The sequence below is a fragment of the Hemibagrus wyckioides genome, linkage group LG14 (assembly GCF_019097595.1).
Source record: "Hemibagrus wyckioides isolate EC202008001 linkage group LG14, SWU_Hwy_1.0, whole genome shotgun sequence".
Classification (NCBI taxonomy): Eukaryota; Metazoa; Chordata; class Actinopteri; order Siluriformes; family Bagridae; genus Hemibagrus; species Hemibagrus wyckioides.
This window is the reverse complement of record NC_080723.1, coordinates 20341297-20366520: the sequence shown is the minus strand read 5'-3', so window position 1 is coordinate 20366520 and position 25224 is coordinate 20341297. Positions and strand designations below refer to the sequence as shown.

General features: G+C 39.0%; 1 protein-coding gene across 2 annotated transcripts in view; it reads left to right on the top strand.

Moving 5' to 3' along the window:
- The window catches only part of LOC131364493 (zinc fingers and homeoboxes protein 2-like), a 45491-nt gene that overhangs the window by 11445 nt on the left and 8822 nt on the right, over window positions 1-25224 (top strand). The gene's annotated exons all lie outside the window — the stretch shown is intronic.

The following is a 25224-nucleotide window of genomic DNA, read 5'->3' as shown; positions in this document are numbered from 1 at the left end:
AGTGTGTTTGAATGTAATGAGAGGATGTGGAAATGTATTATCAGGATTTCTCCTCTCCGTTCATCACACAGTGCAGAAGTGGCCCAGACTGAAAAAGGATGTTCATCATCATGGAGTCTAATTTGGATTCCCCAGCATGAGCTGATCACTCTCATTAGAGCTGTTTGCCCTGTAGGCTCTCTGCTGGGTTTGTGCACATTTTATTCTCTGCCTGATCTCAATATGTGTGCACTGGACTGTTACTCTTCCACTAAAGCTGGAATGTGCAAAGAGGAAAACGTGTGATAATTAAGGTTGTGTGTATATATGTGTGTGTGTGTGTGTGAGAGAGAGAGAGAGAGAGAGAGAGAGAGAGAGAGAGAGAGAGAGAGAGACTCATCATGTGTGCCTCAGAGCACCAGTTCTCACTCCGGCTAAATCAGTCTCTACATCTGACTGAACACACACACACACACACACACATGCACGCACGCATGCACAATGCTGATCTTGGTCTCACAACACTGCACAATAAGAATAGAAAGATGTTGGTAAGCTGATATTAGCGAATGTATCACATGGTGGCTATACACAGGAGGCCACAAAAAAGAATGAGTGTTTATTGTAACTTCTCCGGGACTGACATTATGCGGATATGCAGGACTTTTTGCGCCTGGTTCAGATCATCGCACATCTAACGAGTGTCACTTCCTCCAAGATCTCGGTCTCGCAGAATGAAACAGCGCTGCCTCATATGATGTCATAACATCCATAGCATTCTTTATCAGCGTGTCTTCACTGTTATTTGCTTTTTAGCCGGATGGAGCTGGATCTTGAAGCGTTTTATTTCCTTTTATAATGGCCGAATAAAACGTTCTTTGAACATTATGGGGCGCCACTGTTTTGCTGGCGCTTTGTTAGCAAAACCTCAGGCAACCTAAATAGCTTGATGCTTGTTATGTCATGACCCAGATTTGGTGGTGATGATGGAGACCTAGATCTCTACCGACTTTCGCAAGAGCTGAAATGTCTGTAGCAACAGTTGGCCGTTTAACACAAGCAGTATGGCGGCATGGGGTGTAGATTTTATATGTTTCACAGTTGCTGGTCATTCCTGAGCTCAGGTTTGAGTTTCAGATGTTCTTCCTGTGTGTGTATCTAGGTTTCATCTGGGTTCTCTGGTTTCCTCCTCCGCTGGGAAATTGACGCTAGGTGTGATTGATACCAGGGATTGGACTGGACTCCCATGCAGGCTGTGTTCCTGAGATAGATGCTGGATCCACCATGTGATATAGCCTGACTTGGCATGAGCCTCACGTGAATAGAAGCTAGTCTGAATGTTCACTTATCCTAAAAGAAAGAGTGTTGATTGATAGAGTCTGTGTGTAAGAGGCTAGCTAACTGATTTGGTTAAAAACCGACTCAGAAATTACATTCTGCTTTGTCTTTGAGGGGTTAAAAGGAAACATTTCTCTTGCATGCCATCGTCAAATGTCAGTATCAAATCTAGCTATTAATACTGTGTTTACAGACGGATGTTTTAGCTAGTTTTCTATAACAGATAGATTTAGATCATCTTGTGCTTTCCTGTCATGATGAGATTTGCTATTAACTTTAGCTAGAATTTAAAATAGATTTTATGTTTATGTAATTTAATATAAAAAATTAGAGCTTTGACTCGTATTGACTTGACGTGTGCCAAATTCAGTCATTCATTTAGTCAGTTAGACCTGATTAGAATAATTAGCTAACATAAATTAGCATTGTTCTCGCCAGCCTGGTTTATTTTATTTTATTTTTTTTGTGAGCTAATATGGAAAAGTGCTTTTACCAAACGTGTTCAGAACAAACCTTCAGCCATGTGGTAAAGTGAAAGCGCACTTAAATTCTGGCCACTGAAAAATAAAATAAAATAGTTTTTAGTTTTTATCTGAAAAATGCTAAAAATGCTGAAAATTTGGTGTTACCCGGTTTCTTTTTTTTTTTAAGATTAAATCTAGTAATAAATCATTCCAGCTGAAGAGAACTGGAGAAGAGAAATAGAAATAGATTGTGTTTCCTCAGCTCTCCTGCACGTCTCATCATTAATGCATTCAAACAGCAGCAGCTACTCATTCAGTGTTGCCAGACCAGGCAGGATCCCTCACAACTGGGCTATTATCAGTCTCTTCCAGTCGAAAATGGCAGTGGACTGTTAGTAATCTGTTCGAGTAAACATTCGGTTAACAGTAAACCTTTTGCAGGTTATAAACAGGGAATCTAAATGAGCAAATCTGGTGTTGTGCCATGTAGGTGTTATGTGGAGCACACCTTATATTATCCTTAACAGCACAGGCTGTAACAATTTGCTGAACCACGCAGGGGTAAATGTGTTACCAAAGTTTTTTACATTCCTGCTGTAGCATTTCAGTTCTGCCTGAAAACAACGTGTCCTGAATTCCGTTTCCAAGGTTCGCCCAAGAATTTTCATTTTGGTTCACCACTATGTTAAATCTGTGCATATTGGGCAGGTTTGAGCATGTGGAATCCTTTTAAGTGGATTTAATGGAGCAGTTTTTGGTCCTGTAACAATGGAGCCTTTCAGACAACAACGTCACAAGACCATACATTTTCCATTAAGTCCTTTGGCAGATGCTTCTATTCAAAGCAACTTATAAAAGCATACAAACAGTAGGATGCAAATTAATAAAAAAAATGTGGGAAGGGAGTATGAATGGATTCATAATTTGAAAGAGGCGAGTTTTAACTATGTATGATCAAAAGCATCCATGTAACTTGGGGCTAAGGAACGTTTCAAAGAGCACTGGTATAATAGAGGAACAGCCACATTATTGTTGATATTTGGCATAAAAAAAAAAAAAATCTTCAGCTGGCATGAACAGAATAGTAGATGCCTAATAGGCATGTGCTGATGGTTATAGGATACACACAATGTTGTTCATGGATCATTTTATTTTTGCTAGTGACATTAGAACGATCTGATGATTCTGTTCACCCCACAGAAATTTCGAACACAGCGAATAAAGCAGTCACTGACTAACAGCCAAATGACTGTAAAATTTTGTCAGCAAGTATTAGTACAATGCCTCGTGGAATTTGCAGCGAAGGTTTTGCAGGAATTTGCAAGAGTTCCACATCACAGGCTTCTAGTGTTAAAAAAAAAAAAAAAAAAGCAAGCATAACATGGAATTTGCTTCATTGACCAATACCACAACTGCTCTGGCTAAGTTGATTTCTGCAGGGCTGGACCTTTGTACTGCAACTCACAAACAAAATAGGCTTGCAGGCTTGATATATATATCTTTTTAATACAAAAATACTTGACATTTTCATCGATAAATATAGGTGCTGTTCTGTGCAAGGTTTGTTTTTGAAGAGTTTTAATTTTACATCAAGTTTAAACTGGAAATTGCTTCGGCAATCAGTATTCATGTTGGCTGGTTTGCTTTTGTTCTTTGTTTTTTTTTGTTTTTGGTCATTTCAAGATTTCAAATGTGTGCAGGCATGAATTTTTATTTTTAATCTAAAACTTTCTGACTATATATTTAGCAGGAGAAAAATAGGCAGTGTGATGTGCAAGATTACATCTGTGTTTTTTAATGTTTATGGTTACCATCTTGAGCAGTGTACCATGCCAAGAAGCACTCAGTGAACAAGACCTTTACACACATATAGGACTTGATGTATTACCCATTATTTCACAAAACCAAAATGAATCATTAAGATTGAAGATGAAAGCACAAAGTGCTAACTGTCCCAAAAACCTTTCCAGCAAATTTTGTTATGCATTAATGGTTTATCTTACAGCATTGAATTACAATAGGGAAAGAGGTTGATTCTTTCGAATGGTCCACACCACATTTGCAAGTCTGATAAAGATGGTCTGGCATCAATATTCAAGGGTCTGTAAGTGTTTGTCGTAGATGATACGGCCGATGGTCAGGAGTCAAATGAGGCAGTGCCAAGCATATGAAGGTACTGCTGGGTACAGTCAGTGCCAGATCTCAGGCAGTTGAGTGACTCTGCGTGGGAGTTCCCATCCTGGTAGCTTGCTCAACGTCATGCCAGTGCAGACTCGGAGTTGCTGAGACGAGGTGGCCCACATCTCGGTTCAGGTTGAGTTGGAATTAGTGGGAGGAGGCAAGCCTATGGGCTTTGATGGTGTAGTGATTGCGGTTAATTTTACGGCTGCTGCAGTAACAAGTAATAAGTGAATGGCTTGGAATAGCCTCCAGATTCATAATACACCCAAGTTGGGACACCAGTCCATAACAGTGCGCTATTCTCTCACACACTCATTTATACCTATGGCCAATTTAGCATACACCATTCAACCTACCCACATGGTGTTGGACATTGAAAGTAAACAGGAAAACCCAGAGCAAACTCATATGAAAACGATCCACAGACACCACAGAGTTAATGTCGTATGTATATATATATATATATATAAATGCATCCAGAATGTTGACATTTTTTGTACTGAATAAAATCTACATTTGTTTACTGCACTGCTATGAAAGAGGTGTAAATATGGGTTGGTGCCAAGGAGGAGTTTGAAAAGTTCAAAGCCAGGGCAGTTCGGCAAAGGAGGTGTGTTCCACCACTAAAGGGCAGGAACACAAAAGCAAAAATGGCACAGTAATTAGCATGTTTACAGAGTGTTTGTTTAGAAGCAGTTTTATCGCTTCTTAATTAGAGCTTTGAGGATCTGATGAAGATCGGTATTACGGCTGTGGAAAGTGCTTCAAAAAAATAAAGCAAGCCTTGGATGTGTGTGTATTTTGTGTGTGTATAAACCTAAAGAGCTATGGAAAGAGAGTACTGTGTGTATCTCGATTAGGACAGCTCAGACAGTTACACGTGTAACTGATGCTTCTCAGCCAGCGAAAGGGCGGATGGGTGGGTCGAGCTTTAGGGATGGAATGGACGTTTTGAAAAATTGATAACTCTGCAGAAGGCTTCCATTTCTTATCTGTCTTTGTCCATTAAAGCACCAGGCAGAATTTGCCAAAAGAGCTCTGTTACAGCTGCGAGTTTATGAACAGAGGGCCCAGAGCTGTACAGTAGGTCCTGCTGCATTTTCATCTATTAACATCGATGATCAAAGGACTAAATGTTCTAAGCATAATGAACTGAGGTCAGGTTCGGGTCATTTGAGCACAGTGCCCATAAAACCCGAGCTGAACTCATTGTGTTTGTTTGCATGCAGAATTACTGATCTGCTGTGCGTATCCTTCAGTTCCTGTGGAGTCAATATTGAGTTTGGCAGCAGCTGGAATTCCTGCGCTGCTAATGTGCTGTAATAAATCCGGTTGGATGAGAAGGCGGAGGTGGGCTCCTCTTCACTCGCTTTATTTGTTCAGTGGAGCGTCGAAGAGGCTCGGCCCTCTATTCCTATTGGCTCGGATGAGTACTGCATTAAAACTGATCCTGTATCCAAATCTAGAACTCACTCAGCTGTAGTTCTAGCCAAGCAGGACACAGAACAATAATAGGATTCTGGTATGTGCTATGAAACAATAGTATATAAGACCTTCAGGTGTTAAACTATACTCTGGGGACTGGAATGTTCGAGTACAGGTCAGCACTCAAGGTATCAATCAGAGTATCTGATATAGAGGAGCATGGTGGTTCTAGAATAAGAGAACTGTACTGAAACTGGAATTTTCATCATTCTCTTGATATAAAGCAATACTCTCTACTTCTAAGATCTTGTACAGAACAGTATATGTAGACATTTCTAGGACAGACCATTAATGGCGTACTAGAATCCCCAGCTACAGACCAGCACTAGCAGGTTAGAATGGTCAGCTATGAAGTAACACTGAAATTTTAGAACTCTCAATATTGAATATGGAATACTTGATACTGGAGTTCTGAAATTCTCAGGTGCAGACCAAAATCCTCAGCTATGAAATAACACAGAATTTACAGAACGCTCAGGTAGCAATATCCAGGTTCTAGAATATCCAAGGACGGACCGATATTGAAGTCTTTGAGTTAAGTCAAGAGGCTCTTATTGTCATTTTGACCATATATAGCTTCAGGACCATGGTGCTACGTCAGTAGACTTAGTGCTAAATACAATATCCATGTTTGAGAATTTTACAGTATAGACCATTTGGGGGGTACTGGGGGTTTCCTTGAATTCTTGGTAACAGAACAATATTCTGAGGATCCTTAGCTACAGAAGAGAACTCTGCAGCTGTAAAGTGTGGAGGAATTTTAAGGCAATGTTCGGGTGCTAGGTGCCTATACGTACACTGTAAAGAATGCCCTGCAGTAACGGTGATGTGACTGTGCTTTTCTAGCAGGGTTATTAATAATATATCATTCTTTTCTCACTCACTAATAGAAAACCTGACTGTATATTAGAGATGTGTATGAATATATTATGGATTTATTATTTTGGAATGGTAGAAATACTGATATGAATTGTGGCTCACTTAGTTGAGTGTAGAGGTGGTGTGAGAGAGGGTTCATCCAGGTGTAGAAAACAAAGGGCATGTTCATTAACACAAATCTCCACAGGAACTGCCTGGTCAGGGTCATGGTGGTGTAAGTTGTGTGTATTTTGGGAAATAGCACCAGCTAAATCCTTTAGAAAGGTTATAAAAGAATATCTGCATGTGCAGGGTTTGAGAAAAATTGTGAGCTGGAGTGATGTAGTTGAGGTTAAAGGACTGTCAGAGCTGCCATGCTTTTCCAGTTTACAAATTTAATGAAACTGAAAAGCCTTCTAATTTAATGAAACTGAAAAATCTAAGCCACGCACACTTTGAGTTGAAATCTGATTGGCATTGTGTTCCACTCTTAGTGTATAGCATGTCTTTAGGGTACACATAGCATGTCAAATATAAGTATTTTATTTATTATAGTTTCTCTTTTTGTATTTTTTTTGTGTTGTAGAATCATACTTCATTTATATTATGGTTACTGATTAAAGCACATTTTTTTGTTTCCTAGAAAATTATTATACACTGGGACGAAACGTTATTCCCTGAGACGTTAAAATATGTTTAGAAACTGAGGATAACCTTCAGCCTAACGAATGCATGTTATAATAGCATGTAGGTGACAATAGTTAGCTGCCAACCTAATGTTTTTCTAGTTCACTTGGCTGATATGTAAAGTCAGACATTTATTAGCGAGGATTTTATTTGTTTATTTATGTTGGTGTGCCTTCATTTTGGTTCGAATTCAGCCAAGTTGCTAAGGAACTATCTCATGCTGCCCTTGTCTCCCCCTCTTGTTATTCAGAGTTGCTCTCTGAAAATTATGTTAAACTGACACCAACGCCAAGAATTTTAAAATAATGACTGTTGCATTTGGCTTGTGGAGCAGTTTCACGTTCGTCAGTGTTTCTGGCCACCAAGTAGCATCTCCTGTGCCAATCTCAGGTCAGAGGTTCAGCCAGTCAGCTGTCTCTGTCAGAGAGATAGAAAGTAGTGAGGATTTTTTAATGATCGTTTTCTTCAGGGGAATATAAAGTGGCTCGTTTTTGCCAGATGACCCAGTTTAGTTTAGCAACCCAGTTCAGAAGTTTGCACATCCAGGCAAGGGTTGTAAAGTCGCATGCTGATCCAGGACCCATCTGCAAAACATTTGTTGCCAAATACTATTTGATTATGAGTCGACTGAAGATTTCTGGAGCAATTGAATTTCAGTTCGAGTCAATTCGGGAACGTTAGCCTCACAATTGGAATAAAGTGTGGCAGTTGTGTGTTTTAGGCTGATCTTTCATGTAGCAGAGATATTCACATTATGGACATGAATACCACGGTGCTGCAAATTGAGGTTACGATATGTCTTGTGATATATTAAACCCCAGTTGAAGAACCCTTCATGTGACATGCGTTATTAAAACCAAAATGATTTCCATTTGTGGGATCGCGTGAACGTTGTTAGTCATCCAGAATCTCTCATCTGGAGCGTCACAATCACAGAAGCTCATCTGGAGCGTCACAATCACAGAACCTCTCATCTGGAGCATCTGCAGTTGGTCAGCTTGATCAAAGCGCACCATAAAACATTTATGAATTGGTTAGAGACTCTCAAAGTGGGCTCTATCAAATCAATCGTACTAGGAATTACAAGGAAAAGAGCTGTTAATGTGATGCAAACTGTTCTGAATCTACATTTCATTCCTGCCTAACTAGGTCTAGGTTCTTTGGGTGAAAAGTTCAGGAATGAAAAGCTCATAAAGATGAAGGGACACATTTCAATAATGAGGGTTTTTTTTTTATTTATAATTGGAATGTACTCATGAAATGAATGTTATGCAAATGTTTTTTAAAAGGGAGGGAGTCCCCCATGCTGCAAACGAAAAATTGGCAATCTGTGGATTAGTGAGCTAATTTCCAAATTTGTGTAATGTACCAGTGCCAAGGAACCAAGGAATAATAGATCAGTGAACATTGTATGTAATCTCAACGGTGTGAAAGCGGGTATGTTTTTGTGCATGGGATTACTCCCACAGGACAAAAAAAAAAAACTATTGATGAGGCTGAGACGTTAATGCAACATACTAATGGACAAAAAAAGTTCTTCATAAGCCAAGCTCAATTTGTGGAATGTTTCTGTTAACATACTCATTTTCTTTGGGTTTATCCTTAGAGGATCTTAATCATACTCTATAACATCTGTTCTAGAATTTTCTTGGATTTTATTGGAATCCTGTCATACAGCATGACCTATAAAAGTCTGCTGTAATTTCATTTCATGTGCTGTTTAGTAAGCGCTTTATCCCGGTCAGGGTCAGGGTAGGTCCAGAGCCAGGGTTGAAATCCGTGAGCTGGGAATTCACCCAGGATGGGTCGCCAGTCCTTCACTGGGCATCATATACATACTTATTCACATCTGTACTGCACAATCAGTTCACTGACTGAAGAATCCACTGTAGATTAGCACTTTGCAAACTGGGTAAATCCAACAACAGGCCAATACTTAGAGGGAGTATTATGGGTTACAATAAAAGAAAAAAGAAAAAGCCTCTCCCCAGGTAATCAATTGGAATTTTCTCCAGTGATTCAGCTTTTTACAGAATGTCTGTATGCCACACAAGATTATTGTTCTGATCCGTAAAGTATATTGTGTAACCAGTTGTAACCATTGTGTAAACAGTTACCAAGAAATACAAATAGATACTAATAGATACCATTTGACACCAACAGGCACCAGTATACACAAATAGATACCAGATACCAACAAACACCAGTATCATACAGCACTAGACAACAACAGACAGCAATAGCTAACAATACATACCAATAGATGCCAATAAATGCCAATAGATACCAATAGACACAAATATACACCAGTAGATACCAACAGACACCAACAGATACCAATAGATACCAATAAACCCAAAAGACACTAATTCATACCAGCAGACACCAACAGACACCAGTAGATATCAGTAGATACCAGTGGACACCAATAGACACCAGTGGATACCAATAGACACCAACAGGCACCAATAGACACCAGTGGATACCAATAGACACCAACAGGCACCAATAGACACCAGTGGATACCAATGGACACCAATAGACACCAATAGATATCAATAGACACCCGTGAACACCAACAGACACCAGTAGATATCAGTAGACAATAATGGACACCAACAGATATCAGTAGACAATAATGGACACCAACAGATACCAATAGGCACCAGTAGATACCAATAGACACCATTATATGGTAATAAAACAATATTTTATTTGTCTTCGGAATAAAATGTATTGATATTAGTCCTTCATTAGTTTTAATTGTAGCTGTATCCCCCAGACCCTTCTCCCTTCATGCACCGGATGAATAAGGCAACATACTAATTACTACCTGAATGAATGTCATTGTTCAACAGAGCTGCTTCAATGACTGATGCTTCGCTCGAGGTGGCCGAGTGGAACTGCAGCAGCGGTGTAGAGTTACACAGCATGCATGTGTCACAGTAACACCACAGTGGACTCATAAACACATTTGTTAAACAAGAAATGATTCAGGGAAGAGCAGCACTACATTCGCTGCTGATCCATGTAAATAAAAACAAAGAAAAAAGAAGGATGGTGTTTATGAACATTCTTGTAGTAAACACTGTAGTCTTTCTTCTGGACTTTCTCTTTTCTAAACCTAACGTGTCACTGAGATACAGCTGGACTGTCCATGCCATGTGTGTGTATGTGAGAGAGAGAGAGAGAGAGAGAGAGAGAGAGAGAGAGAGAGAGAGTGTGTGAGTGTGAGTGTGTAGGTGTGTGTTTTGCTGTGTTGTGTGGTTTCTTGGTCTGAATGAAATCCAGATCTTCTGTGCTTTAGATTTCCTCCCTCACAATGCTGGAGTAATGCTTCCACCAGTCCACTTCTCTGTTTCTGCTGCAGGGTTTTCTTTTACAAATATTTTATTGGCCAGCTATAAAATTGTAACACTTTGCTGAGTCATGTTTAGATCGTTTAGATTAGCGTGAAGGTGACCGTTAGTGCTAGTTTTCATGTCAGGTTTTGTGTGACAAGGATGGATGGATGAAATGGCAAAAAATGTGATATTGTGATACCTGAACCATATTTAATTTTACTGTCAAAGTACCTGCAAAACAGCAACGGCACGTCTCAAATACATGTGGATAAACTGGTTTCACACAATCTATTAAACATTGTAAAAAGAAAAAGGAGAAAAAATGAACAATCAAAAGAACAACTATTGATTTTTATCTGTGAGCGTTTGACACTGCTGACAAAGAAAACCACACTCCGATGTAAACGATCAGAATATCAGCATCAGCACTACATCCTGTTTACTCCATATACACGGATATATGTATGTTTTACATAGAGTAAGGAAGCTATCAGTGATTATTTCAGGTATCCTAGTGTGTTTTATTCCTCTTACACTACACTAAGCTGTTATTTTTCAGTATCAAATCAATATATCGTTACATTTAATGCCACAAAATAAGTTCACATTTATAATCATCTCTTGAAGACTTTCTTCATGGTGGATGAATGCAACAAAGCACTGATACTGGAGACTCCTGCCTTACAGAAAATCTCACCATCTTTTTTGTGTGTTTTTTTATGATTGTTACAGCCAAAATTGCTTGATGTTTTTTTTTTTGCAGTAAAATACTTGAATTGGTCAAGCTCCTACTAGTGAAAACACATGAAATGACTTTCTGTGAGAGCTGTACTGATGTTCAAGGCATGTGAATGATGGAGGGCTTTGTCTGAATGCGTGTTGTGGCAATGTCACACAACACATCCTAGCCCAAAGCTGCACAAAATCTTCTGTGATTTTGAAACGTTGCAAAACTCCTCCATTCTGCGATTGCCAAACAGCTGAAATCCTGGAGGAACCTCTCAGCGATGAGACGTTTTTCTTTGCGTTGTTTAATATCTTATTATTACGTTTAGATTATAAGCTGTGACTATAGAAGCAACAAGATGTTAGAAAGAGAGCCTTGGTCTAAACAGGTGATTTGGCGTAGTTAGAATTTAATCATCAGGAGAGATATCAATGTGAAGTGGAATCTGATTAGCTGCTCAGGTGAGGGTCAGAAGGTCTCACTTGTATGGCGTCTGCATGGTTAAATACATAAAGAGCGTATACAAAGTGTAAGAATCAACTGTAAGCTACAGATTCAGTAGAAAGCCAAAAGCCACACAGAAGAATAAACACACTACAGAGTATGCTAATGCCACACATCTACAGCAGCATTATAACAAATACTTGTGTAGAGTGTACAAGTAAGTGTGTGTGTGTGTGTTAGCTTGACTGAAACAGTGAGGGCAGCATATTTTTCCTTTTGTGCTGAATGTTTTCACACATTTAATAAGTAGTTCAGCCAAACCTGGAGCCTGTTCCGACCCCCAGATTAACGTCGTGCAGAAAAACTCATTCTCACTACATCAGAAGGAATGCAGACTTCAGTGAAATAGCCTGCAACATTATCGCTCTGATCACTGTGCATGTCCAGGGGCAGTGTTTGTATCCTGAACACACATATTGTTTTTATTTATTTATTTATCTTTATCAGCGCTACCCCATATACATTCAGTGTAAAGAGGAACAAGTGACTTCCCTGTTACTCTAAATGTAGCTGATTAGTCTAGACATGTTTGGTTTGTGTGTTCGTGTGTTGTGGGGGTGCGGGAGGTGGTGGGGGTTGGGGTGTTGTATGCTTTGGTGGGGGGGGGGTCTGTGATTATTATTTATTTATTTATTTTTTTTAATTTTTTAATGGTTTTTTAATTTTTCAATGGTTTTGAATTTTTATTTTATTTCTACAAATATTTCATGCACTTCATAAATTTAGTTATATTCAGTATGTTACCCAAAACAATAACATATGACCGCAATATTAAGTTAAAAAAAATCAACTTTTTTTATTGCATTATATTATTATTATTATTATTATTATTATTATTATTATTAATTTTATTTTATTTTATTTTATTTTATTTTATTTTATTTTATTTTATTTTATTTTATTTTATTTTATTTTTAAAAAGCATTTAAGATCTAACATCTTAACATCTAAAAACACAACTTGCACAAAACCACAATGCAATAAATAAAATATCTCATCTAAATATTTTTTACAAAGGTAAATATGATAAAAATCAATGTTTATTAATTTTTAATATTGATATCTATTAATCAGTATTTATTCATTTTTATATTTTTTATTATTATATATAATTTAACAAATAGCATATTTATTAATATAATAAAAATGTAAACAAAATCTAAATTATTTCATTTTTATATGTAATAAAAATATTATATAGATAATATAAAATAAAGTATAATAATAATAATAATAATAATAATAATAACTCTTCTAGAAAGACAGAAGAGATGCAGATGTCAGACATCAGCTATGCGTGGGATAAGTAGTTAAGTTGTTTAAATATATTTGTTTTCCCTGATTTTATTCATTTTGACCATTTTAAGGGAGCATTTTTATAAGCATTTCTCTTTGCAAAGTAAATTGAATTCACACAGAAGTATGGTTAACAAATGACAGAGAAACGGGTTTCTCAGAATTTCCAGAAATATAATCATAGATTGTTTAAAAACAACGGGTTAGGTTAGGCAATTAATTAGTGTGATATGAAATATTAATATACTACTGCAGTCTGCACCTCGACACCATCTTACCATCTGCTGTGTGCTGGCTTGGACATATACACACACAGACGCCTCTGTGTTTATTATCTCTGTCCTTTAATCCACAGTCAACAGTGTCTCTCTCTCTCTCTCTCTCTCTCTCTCTCCTCCATTCTTTCCCTCTCTTTTCCCCATGCTGTAGTTCCTGCTGTTGTTCAGCGTCACTGCAGACGCTGCTCCGCCTGGCGTAAACAGATCAATACTTCATGTGTGTCCAGTGAGAATGAGGGTGAGGGTGGAAAGGATGAAAGAATGAAAGAGAGAGAGAGACAGAGAGAGAGAATCAGGCGTGTGTGTGCTTTTTTTTTCTCAGATCTGCACTTAAACAGGCGGGACAGAATGTGCAGCCAAACTATTTGCCGCTTGGCCGGCGAGCTGGATCTCAGAACTGGACCTGCTTAATGGCGAGCCTGGGAGTCTTTAGGGTGGAAGCTTGTGTAGCGTAGAATCTGTCATGAATGACCAGACAGTAGTCTTTTGTTTTGGCTTGAGATATCAATTTAGCCTTTTGTTTTTTTTTGTTTTTGGTGTGTGGGTGTGTGTATGTGTGTGTTTTGCTGTTATGTGGAAGGGAAATGAATTTGTCTTATAATCCTTCCTATGTAAACTCATTAATCACTCAGAGAGTGTGAGTAATTCTGAGAACATTTCAGGATGTGCTGTTATGCGAAATTAATCAACGACAACATGCTGAGTTGCGAAACGTTACTGTTACTACAGTGAAGTTTCCCCATAATACAACATCCAGAAGAGTTTTATTCTTTTTATTCTGATGCAGTTTTCCAACGATTTCATTTCTGTTATTAATGAAAGAATGAGAACTTCTAGTTTTTATCCATTATTATATTCATTATTTGTTAAATGTCCATGAAACGTCCATTGGGGCAGTGGTGGCTCAAGTGGGGAAGGCTCTGGGATGTTGATAGGAAGATCAGGGTTCAAGCTCCAGCACTGCCAAGCTACCATTGTTGGGCAATTGAGCAGAGCCCTTACCCCTCTCTGCTCCAGGGCCGCTGCCTCTGACCCCACCTTCCCCCCCACAAAGTATTCCACTATGCTATAATGTATGTGTGGTGATAATAAAGGCTTCTTCTTCTTCATCATAAAACAAGTTCTTATATACATTATATGAATTCTAAACCTTCACCTTAGGCTTGATTTATTCTCTTCCACTTTTCTCTGGTGGAAAAACACTGACACTGGAGACTCCTTCCATAACTGGTAAAATTCACCTTATAAACCAATATATTATTATTTACTAACTAGCATGTTTATTTGTATATTGTTAGTTTTTCTGCTTCTTCTTCTTATCATCATCATCCCTCAAGTCCCTGCGAACAAATGGTTGCTATAGAAACGATAACGAATCCAAGCCAACGTGGTTCGATCAACAGCGTATGACCAATCAGATTCAAGATCTGAACTGTGCAGTGATATAAAATCGAAATAATATCCAACGTTTAAGGTTTTAAAAAGTTATTTAATGATTTGAACTCGGCAACCTTGTTCAGCTTAGAGAAGATGACTTGTGATTGAAACAACATGGAAGGAGAGGGGGGTAAAAAAAAATCCACACATCATCAAACGGTAGCTCGGAAAAAGAAAAATGCAGCATAATCCCCGGCATTGAGGAGTATTTCGTACATCAAGGCTCTGAACGGAGCAATAGGATAGAAAAGCTTTCCAAATATAAAGAGAAAGCTGGAGCTCTGAGGTAAAGTGTCGCAGATCGTATCTATGGTTAAGATTTAAGTTGGTACGTACGAGTCGGCAAGTCGTAATCACGACCTTAAGTCAATTTGGTCAGAGCGACATGGAGGAGAAGCTTTTCTTAATCAATTATGAAAAAAATACACCAAGGTTTTTGACCTCTACGTCTAGAAAAAGAAGATAAAAGAAAGAATGTGCATCTGGTATGTCTAGATTTATGTTTTTAATCAGTTTTTGAAGCTGCTGTTAACTTTATGCTTTCATATTATATCCTTATAGAATAATGTGTAACCATATTTTTAGCTCCTGAGACGTGTAAATGTTCAATTCCAACAAATTTACAGACGCTGCATCCTTTGATTCCAGCACGCTCTCTGATTGACATGCCCCCAACTCGGAAATTCAGAGCTCAAAGAAAATCCTGCTCGTAATTTTGCTGTTCATGTGCGAAAATACGATCTTTCCGACAGCCCTTGAACACTGTGATCCTGAAATGGCTAATACTTGCATTCACACATTCGGCAACTTTCTCGTCACAATGATGATTTCTGGGTCACGTGATCTCTACTGTCTTCACTCCCATCCCATTGGTTGACACTGCACTGACTTGGTCTGTGTTTATATGAAGTTCACTTGAGGTGGACACGCCCTCATCTAATCACTGTCACTCATGTCAGCAGCTCTGATTGAAAATGTACGACGTCTGGTGGATTTGTTACTGTATGTGTGAACGCAGCATTAGACATTAAGCATGTTGGATTGGGAAGGACAAAACTTAGCACCTGCTTTATCAGCTGAATCCCTTCAACCTAGATTATTTGCATCGTGAGCCACCGGCAATGTTATGGGTTTTCATTAGGGAAGATGTTTTTTTTTGTTTTTTTTTTCTTCCAGCATTAGGGTTCTAACAGATAGATAGGTTCGATATTTAAAGGATTCCTGCCCAGTTACTGCCCAAGCTCCACCTCTATGGAGTGTTTGGGATACACCTCCAGTCAGTCACTTAACAAGCAAAAGGAAACATTTTCTATGTGACTTATACACCTTAGCTAAGGCCATACCTTAATCTGTGATATTGTTTTTCTATCATGTTCTCTGATTGTTTTTACAAGTAAGGAATAAATAATAATAATTAAAAAAATGCGTACTCCACCTTTAATCCTTCCAGTTCAATACAAATCCATGTTATTTGTGTAGTGCTTCTGACAACGCACATTGTCGCAAAAGCAGCTTTACAGGAATATATAAATCCTACATTTTAAGTTTACATTTATCCTTAACACACAAGTCAGAGGTGATGATGGCAAGAAAAAATTACTGAGATGACAAGGAAGGAGAAATTGAGAGGAACCAGAGGAGCTAAATTAACGGAAAAGTCGAAGAATCAAATAACGTGTAACTCTAATAACTGTTTTAATCTCTGAACCTTTGCCTTGAAACACGCCAGGTTTGCTTCCAAATGTCTTTTTTGAGGAATCTGGCTCCATGGTTTCGTTAGAAAGTTACTTCAAACACATCACACACCAGGGATACGGGGTTTGGCCTCGCCATGACATTCACGCACATAAATCATAACGTTTAAACATTTCTTGCAGCAATTTTCCCTCTGTGCAGATCTTGTTCTTGCGGCTTTCTTTGTCGGTTTATTTGATACGATTTTAAGGAAGGATTGCTAAGATCTCCTATGTCGTGACATGACTTATGGGTAATTTATTCACTTTATATGCGTGGTGCAAATATCATCAAATTCTACAGTCTTGATGACTTTAAGCAATTTAGTTTTTAGTATTAGGTTCTAACGTGTCATTGAAATCGCTATCTGAGTGTACCAAACTCCCTGCGGTGCCAAAAACGACCCCCTGGTTGGAGTAGATGGAGTATCAGGATCATGCTGCCTGTAACCTTTTCTAAGATTCTTACTATTACGTGCCTGAAATCAGCTCAGATTCAACAAATTTACCCTCAACTACAGTACAGGCGCTGTGTTAGCGTAGATTCCCGAGAGTCCAAAGAGTTCCCCTGCTCGTAATTGCGTCGTTCTCATGTGCGTTCAACTCGTAAATACGACTCGTAAATGACTCGAATTGCACACACCTCTGTGATCCTGTGATACGGCATGATTAACATTTATAAATGGTTTATTACTCAATAATTTCATGTATTCTTTGTGTACATAACTAGCTTCAAGGCAAGGAAGGGAAAGGGTTAAAGCCCAGCCTGTTATTTTAAGATAATAATAATAGTAATTCACTCACATTACGAAGGATAAAATGTTTATGCTTTGGTTAGAGGCTCGTTTGTGTGTGTCAACCGTCCGTAATATTCACCAGTGTAAATGCCATTACACTCCTAATGTATAACTAATGATCTACTGCACAGCCTGAGATCTTCAGCACCAAAACTGCACTGTTAGTGGAGGTGTGTGTGTGTGTGTGTGTGTGTCTGTAGCATCGTTGTTGTTCTTTTAAGCTTTTTTATTTTTTTTCCCCCCATCCCTTCTCTATATAGACGTGCTTCGGGGTTTTTTTTTTTTTTCCCTGCGTGAATTTTAAACACAGCCCCATCTGCAGTGCTTAATCAATCGGATCAATAATCAACAGCGAGCTCATCTCGAGTGGCTTTCTATTCGACGTCTGAAAAGGATGCCGATCCAATCACACGAGAGGTTTGCAGATGGTTACCAAGGCAACTAGTCGAGTGTCCCGTTCTGCACTCGAGTCTTCTCGTCAGGGGATTCACCCCAAATCTGCCATTAGACTCTGATTATTCTAATGAGGCTCCGTTACCGAGCAGAAAACGGCGAACCACAGCGTCGGGCTTCCGGTCCTGCATCAGCGTCACTGCTCTTCCACAGAGCCCAGGGATTTGTAGACTCATTCAGAGGAGCTCCGTGCTTCCTGCTGCGTGTGTGTGGTGTGTGTGGTGTGTGTTTGTGTGTGTGGTGTGGTGTGCACCTGTTGTGCTGCAACTACAATCTAGTGTCTCTCTCTCTCTCTCTCTCTCTCTCTCTCTCTCTCGCTCTCTCTCTTTCTTTCTCTCTCTCGCTCTCTTGCTCTCTCTTTCTCTCTCTCTCTCTCTCTCTCTCTCTCTTTCATTTGATCTGTCTCTTTTTATCTCCCTTCTCTCTCCCTCTCTTTCTCTCTCCTTTGCAATCAATCCCCCTTTCTTCTTCTCTTCATCTGTCTCTTTCTCTCTTCCACTATCCATCTGTCTATCTCGTTTTCTCTCGCTTGATCTGTCTCTCTCAGTCTTGCTCTCTCTCTTCCTCCCTTGATTTGTCTCTTTATGCCCCCATCTGTCTCACTTCTTCCCCTCTTCCGCTCTCTATCGCTTCCTCTCTTGATTTGTCTTTTTCTCTTTCTCTCTATCTCCCTCTTGATTTATTAGTCCTTCTCTCTGGCTTACTCTTACTCTTTCTCTTCCTCTCGTGATCTCTCTCTCATTCCTCATCTCTTGATTTCTTTCTCTCTTGGTCTATCTCTTTGACTGTCTGTCCTCTCTCTCTCTCTCTCTCTCTCTCTCTCTCTCTCTCTCTCTCTCTCTCTCTCTATCTATCTATCTATCTTTCTATCTGGCTTTTTCTATTCCTCTGTCTTTCTCATTCCTCATCTCTCTCTCTCTCTCTCTCTTCCTCTCTTTATCTATCTACCTCTCTCTTATTCCTCATCTCTTGATTTCTCTCTCTCTTCCTCTCTTGGTCTATCTGTCTGTCCCTCTTTCTCTCTCTCTCTCTCTTCATCTCTCTACCTGCCTCTTTCTCTTCCCCCCTCTCTCTCTCGCTCTCATTGCTCATCTCGATTTCTCTCTCTCTCTTTCTCTCATTCACCATCTCTTGATTTCTCTCTCTCTCATTCGCTCTCTCTCTCTTTCTCTCATTCACCATCTCTTGATTTCTCTCTCTCTCTCTCTCTCTCTCTCTTTCTCTCATTCACCATATCTTGACTTCTCTCTCTCTCTCTCTTTCTCTCTCTCTCTCTCTCTCTCTCTCTCTCTCTCTCTCTCTGTGTGGCTCGGAGTATTAAAGCAATTACGCCTATTGTCTCTGCAGAACTGATAAGGTATTAAAGACCTCTGTGATAAGATTTAAATTAATTCTGAGCTTATTCAAATTCAGTTATCCTGCCGTGAGGAACACGGTTCCCTTTATCTTTTTTTTTTCTTTCTGTCTGTCAGTCTCTCCTTCTCTTTTCTTTTCTTTCTTTCCACTTGATCTGTAACCTTCACACACACACACACATACACACACACACACACACACACACACATACAGAGGGTTTTATCCCATGATCCCATCAGTAAAACTGCCTTTAAGCTCACTCAGTGGCCTGTTGCCCTCAAGGCCGCCACTCTGAAGTGCCGTTAAACGCTGAACTCATCACCTTGTCTTAGAAACCGGCTGCACGAGCCACGAACGTGCCGCAGTGTCGGAGCGGACCAGCGTCTCTCGCCTGGACAAACTTCAGTGCTGTGTGATGGGGGACGGTATAGCATGAAGCATCAGCTCTATTAGTTAGGCGGGACATCAGGTAGTTAAATCATTTTAATAATCAAATATCTGTAAGAGTTAATGAAGGGATATCATTAACGGTTATCGGTTAAATGCTAGGAGACTGGAACAACATCTTCAATGTAGCGTGATCGAGAATCATTTCTCTACCGCAAGCTTATTTTTTCCTGCTCCTCTTTCCTTCTGTTAGAGGTGGCACATATGTTCATTTGCTTGACAGACGTTATGCTGAAAAATAATGAAGAGAAATATTAAAGGCACAGCAGAAATCCGACTGAATGTCAGGTCAGTATTTCAGCCCGGAGCAGAAATACATGCTCAAGAGTTTTAAGAATGAAAATCTTATTGTGATCAATCTGTCAGTGTAGATAATAACTACACGCCACATTTAATCATTTTGTCTGCCAGTTTGCTCTCATGCCAGTTCCCACCCTGAGTCGGCTCCTCTATCAAACAGCAGCTACTACGCCGTGAGGGTGAGGACTGAGGCACGTGAAGCCAGCTGCGTCAGAGAACGGCGCAACACTCGCTGAAGAAAGCGCTTTCACACTCTTCTACAAATCTGAGCTCACAGTCTAGTTCGTCCAGAGGGTTTTTTTTTTTCCTGCCAAAAATGCTTGAAATGCTTTATTTATTTATTTATTTATTTATTTATAATTTGTGATGCAACTTGTTAGAGTTTTATGCGCTTTTATTTTTTCCCCCGGAACTTGAATTCAGGCACAGGATTCTTCTTTTAAGCTCCTAACAGTGAAGACGCATATGTATGAGAGCTGTACTCATGAATGGAACAGGACTTGGGCCGAACGATTGACCGTCGCGACTCAACTTCATGGAAAATCTGCAGTCATCCATTACAGACTTTTACAATATCGGAGGATCCGATAAACACATGTGATTGGCTTAGTCCACTGTGATTGACGGCAGAGAAAGAGTATACCCCGCCCCCCCCTTCCCACCACCACCCACCCAGACACCACAGCCAATTTTTCCTCTCTAAACTCACACAGATGTCGATCTCTCTGCGAAAGCTCGTCCGTAGGTCTGTAGTTTATGACTTTTAAAAGCGTTTCACTAAACATTATTGGAAATATTTTCTTTTTTCTCAAAAATCTGCCTGCCCGCCTGCTCCCGCTCTCGATACGTTTATCCCAACTATGATGGTGGTGCTCTCTGCATCAGAATATTATTTTCTTTGTCATGTTTTTTTATTTTCCACGTGGACGTAGGGTAGAACGTATCCCGAGTTTCAGTGCTCAAATACTCTCCAAACAGCCATGCACCCTCCTGGTTTCTACATCACCGACAGAGATAGGGAATAAAAACTGATTTATATACAACACAACAGGGCAGGAATTTTTGCGCGTTTACATTTGTAAAGGTCCAGCTCCGTGCGTAATTGAAAACAATTACCTTTTTAATGCTTAACCAGTAATGATTGCGCCAGTAAATTAGTCTCATCAATTTGAAATGATTACGTTGTGTTTCATACTGGTGTTTCATGTTAGCTCTTTGGACTAGCGCCACGGACACGGAACAGATGAGACATCTGTTTGATTCGAAATGCAGAATAAATGCATACTTCTCTATCCAAATGTCATTAAACATGTTTTTGTCATTGGCTTTTCTTTTTTTTTCATACTCTATCTGTCTGTGAAAACTCTTCTTGGCCCTGCCTTCAGATTAGTGATTTATAGAAATCACGCAACAATAAAGGATCTGATACAAAAGTCGTAATCGTGTAAGTAGAACCAGAGTCTTGAATCATGGGTCCTGAAGAATGCATCATTTAGTTTGATGATAATCCAGGTGATTTACATTTACAGCTCATTTGTGTCTCCTTTAAGAGCCTTAATTTAAGGGCCCAGCAGATGGGATTTGAACTAACGACCATCCAGTCAATGTGTTAATAAGCTACGACTTTCCCCGGAAGAAGCCTTATACTGTTTTCTTTGCATATCCCAGCTTGTAAAGAATCAGGGGTCCGACATGATACCTGAAGCAGAGATTTAAGGGTAAGGGCCATGCTTAAGGGCCTAACAGTGGCAATCTGGTGGTCCTGGTACTGATGATTGAATTCCCAACCATCTGAACAGCAACTAAGAGCTTTAACCACTGGTCCAGCCACCGCTGATTTACCTCTAGTGCCACATCTCTTTTATAAGAAATAAATACTGTATTTTTTCTTTGTTTCTGAAAATGTGGCACTGCTGTAAAGACCCCAGAATCACGTCCTGCTGCATGATGGGTTTAAGAATGTAACCGAGAGCATTTTCCGTGTTGCACATATACACATTTATTATCTGATTTACAGCCGCTTACGTATTCGACGCGAGTGATTCATAATCCATTACGAGCATAGTTGAGGGTTATGTGCATTGGCTCTAATGGCACCGTTTGAATGCTGCTGCCTTTTTTCAAGTCATTGTAATATATCATTCATAATTCATACCATCTATTCACGCTGATCATATGACATGGTTTTAAAGCCTCAATCAGAGCGTTGTTAAGGGCTTTTCTTATCCATGTGATAAACTCTGCAGGATTCCTCGATTGTTGTGCCATTCTGCTATTGTAACTCGTTATTTTTCAACAATGAATCTACGAAAATATGTATTTAACCATTTAAATATGTTTTAATCCATATTCATATCTCAGGGAACATTCTTTCTCTTTTTTTCCCCTTCATGCTTTCTTTTCTTTGCTGAAAATGCCCGCTTTTTGCCAGGTAAATGAGTACCAGGGTTGAGCCGACAATTTATTTTAATAAAATAATTTATTTAGAATGTATTTGTTCAAATGGATAATTTTCACTCTTATCAGTTAATGGTATTGAAAATAAAGACTACTTTTTTGTTCTTATGATCTTATGATCTTCGGAAGTTCCGATGATGCAGTTTCCTGTTGAACATGTGACCTTTGTTGAGGTTACAAGGTTGTGCGTGAACTAAAACATATATTTTACTATACTATAAACTAGAAGAAAAAAAAAAGGAAAAAAGAATGGAAAACAATGAGATGTTAAATTGCATTGAACAAAAAAAATACTATTTAAAATAAAGAATATATTATAAAACATATAAGTTTTATATATATATATATATATATATATATATATATATATATATATATATAAGTTATTTATCTGAATCATTCCTGTGTTTGAAATATCTTTTATCTTTTCTTTACACATATATTTGTAAATGTTATATTACGTGGACACGGGCGGCACTTCGAAAAACCGTCCTTTAGTGAACTGTACAAACATTTATCGTTGTTTTGATCATCTCTATTGTCTTTTCTCTACTGAAAGTGTTTTGTTAGCCATGCTCTTTTCTTTTCTTTTTTTTTTCATCTCAATCTTTCAAACTTCAAGGGCAGAAAATATGAGAAATCTCATTAAGTTGTGAAAATCATAGCCAGTAAACTTGTTAGCAAAAGTTTGGCGTCTGAATTTGGTTTTAAAAAAAAAAATTGCCATAGCAAAAAAGAGTAACACTAATTAACCTTTAGAGCACTACGTCTCTGTGCGCTGTAGGGGACGTCACCACTGTACAAGCTGTTCCAACATTTAGCACTGATTCCACATTTCTAAATCACCCTGTAATTTTTCGGTCCTACTGTGATCTTTATAATTAGCGATATAAGCTTGTTCAAACAAACTGGTGTGTAACAGTTCATCAGTGACAGCAGCGGTCAGTTTTGCATAGACTGCCTCACTTATGGGCTAGATGAGTTGCCATGGCAATGGCATGGTTCTGACAGCTACAGTAAAGTGTTTGGGCCAAATGGACATTTGAACCGCTATAATTCATACACTAAAGATTTGACTAGGACAATCGGCTGTCTTTTAGTCAATTTAAAATACGTGGCAGCAGAGTTATCTGCTGTAAAATTTTGATTTATTTATACACAAGAAGGAAAAAAAAAAGAAACGAATAACACTGATTGATTGTAACCAGTAAGCACGTTCAGGGCCATTACTTGGTGTGTATGTGTGTGTGTGTGTGTTTATGTATGTGTGTCTGATTCAATTAATTATTTTTTCTTTTTTTTTTTTAATGAATATGCAAACACGTTTTTCGTGGTTCAGTCTTTAAGGAGTGCGTAGTGTGAGTTGGGGACGGAAGACGACTCATGCATGTTTCATTACGATGGGCTCATCACCTCGGTGATGCCAACCCGTACCCCCGTCACTCACTAACCGGAACGGATCATTACTCTCTCTCTCTGTCTCTCTCTCTCTCTCTCCTGCTTTCTTTCTTTCTCTTTCTCTCTCTCTCTCTCTCTCTCTCTGACACACACAAACACACACACGCTCGCTCACACGTACAGACCCGTCTGCGCTCCGCTGGGCGGCTGTGAGTGTGTTTCTAATTAGCACCTGAGAGAGAGGCGGAGTCATTAATATGCAGCGCAGAGGTCACACTGCTCTGCCGTTGCCATAACGACAGCATGGATATGAAGTCAGGCTTCATATTTTAACATATTAATACTCTGAAAGAGAGCAGCAGTTTATTTAATTTAGAGAAGAGCATGTACATGAACCCGATCAGGATCAGGACGGTAAAATTCCCCCTGACTTTTGCCACCGTGACAGCAGCACACGGAGTAAAGAGTCTGAGGTTTTGATTTTGACATGCTGTATCGCATAGATAGATAGATAGATAGATAGATAGATAGATAGATAGATAGATAGATAGAAACAACACCACGATCCATCAATCAAGTTGTGGCATAATCATTTTCGTTTTTTTGTTTTTTTTAAGAAATGGTTGATGGATTTTTGATTTTGGGGCAGTGTAGACACATAGATGCCCTGAAGAGTAACATGCATTTACATTAACACCATCTTAAGACACATCTGGCACTTTGGAGGATTGCTCAATGAGGCTTGAATAGCTGGAGGCCAGAAAATCAATGTTCATGTGGTAGTCAGGAAGAATTGAAACGTGCAGTTGTTAAGGGAAAAAGGCTTTAAGGGTTTCTGAAGGGTGAAGATGGAGGAAGATTTACGGAATTAGATTGTCTGACTTTGGATTTTTGCCCTGTTGTACATTTTTTTTTATGTTCTCTGAACTACTGTGTGACCATACATTTGAATTAAAAGCTAGTTCCTAATGACAGTATATCCTAATGCTCCATGTATTGCCTAGTTTTTAAACAAATGTTTGGTGATTGTGGATTGGGCTGGATCCCTTTGTTTAAAATGTAATTGTTGAACAATTGTCTGACCATCAGAATGGTCAGATACGCAACTTCTGTTTGTTTGGACTGTGCTATTCAGAAACGACATATTTTATAAATGTCCAGAAATCCGTTTAACATAAGATTTGCCTATGTTAAGCAGAAAAGACCAGGCCTCATTCGTTGTCCATTGTCGAGTGTACATACCAGGCTTCTTCTGTTTCTCTGTTAACACTTTATCAGGGCAGCATAAAAAAAAGCTGTGTCACTGTAAAGACAGACTGATGAGGTGATTTGTGATGTGGCATTTAAGGCTAGGTTTAGACTGTGAAAATTCCTGGTGTTCATCAGCCTCAGACCTTGAAGTAATGGAAAAGTTGCAGGTTTTGATTTGTTTGTGCCTTAATCAGTTATATAGATTTTTTTCCTTCCCTTTTCTTTCTTTCTTTCTTTCTTTCTTTCTTTCTTTCTTTCTTTCTTTCTCCTTTACTGTCTATCTGATGTTGTTAATAAATCTTGTATTCTGGGAGATGTGTTGGCTTGCTCTGTGGAATGCTTGAACTTATGGACCCCTCCAGTAAACCCATAGACCCCCCTGCTCTGGCCCACCATTCCAGCATACTGCTTTTTTCACCTAACAGAGACTAAAATACTAACTATAAACCATTTT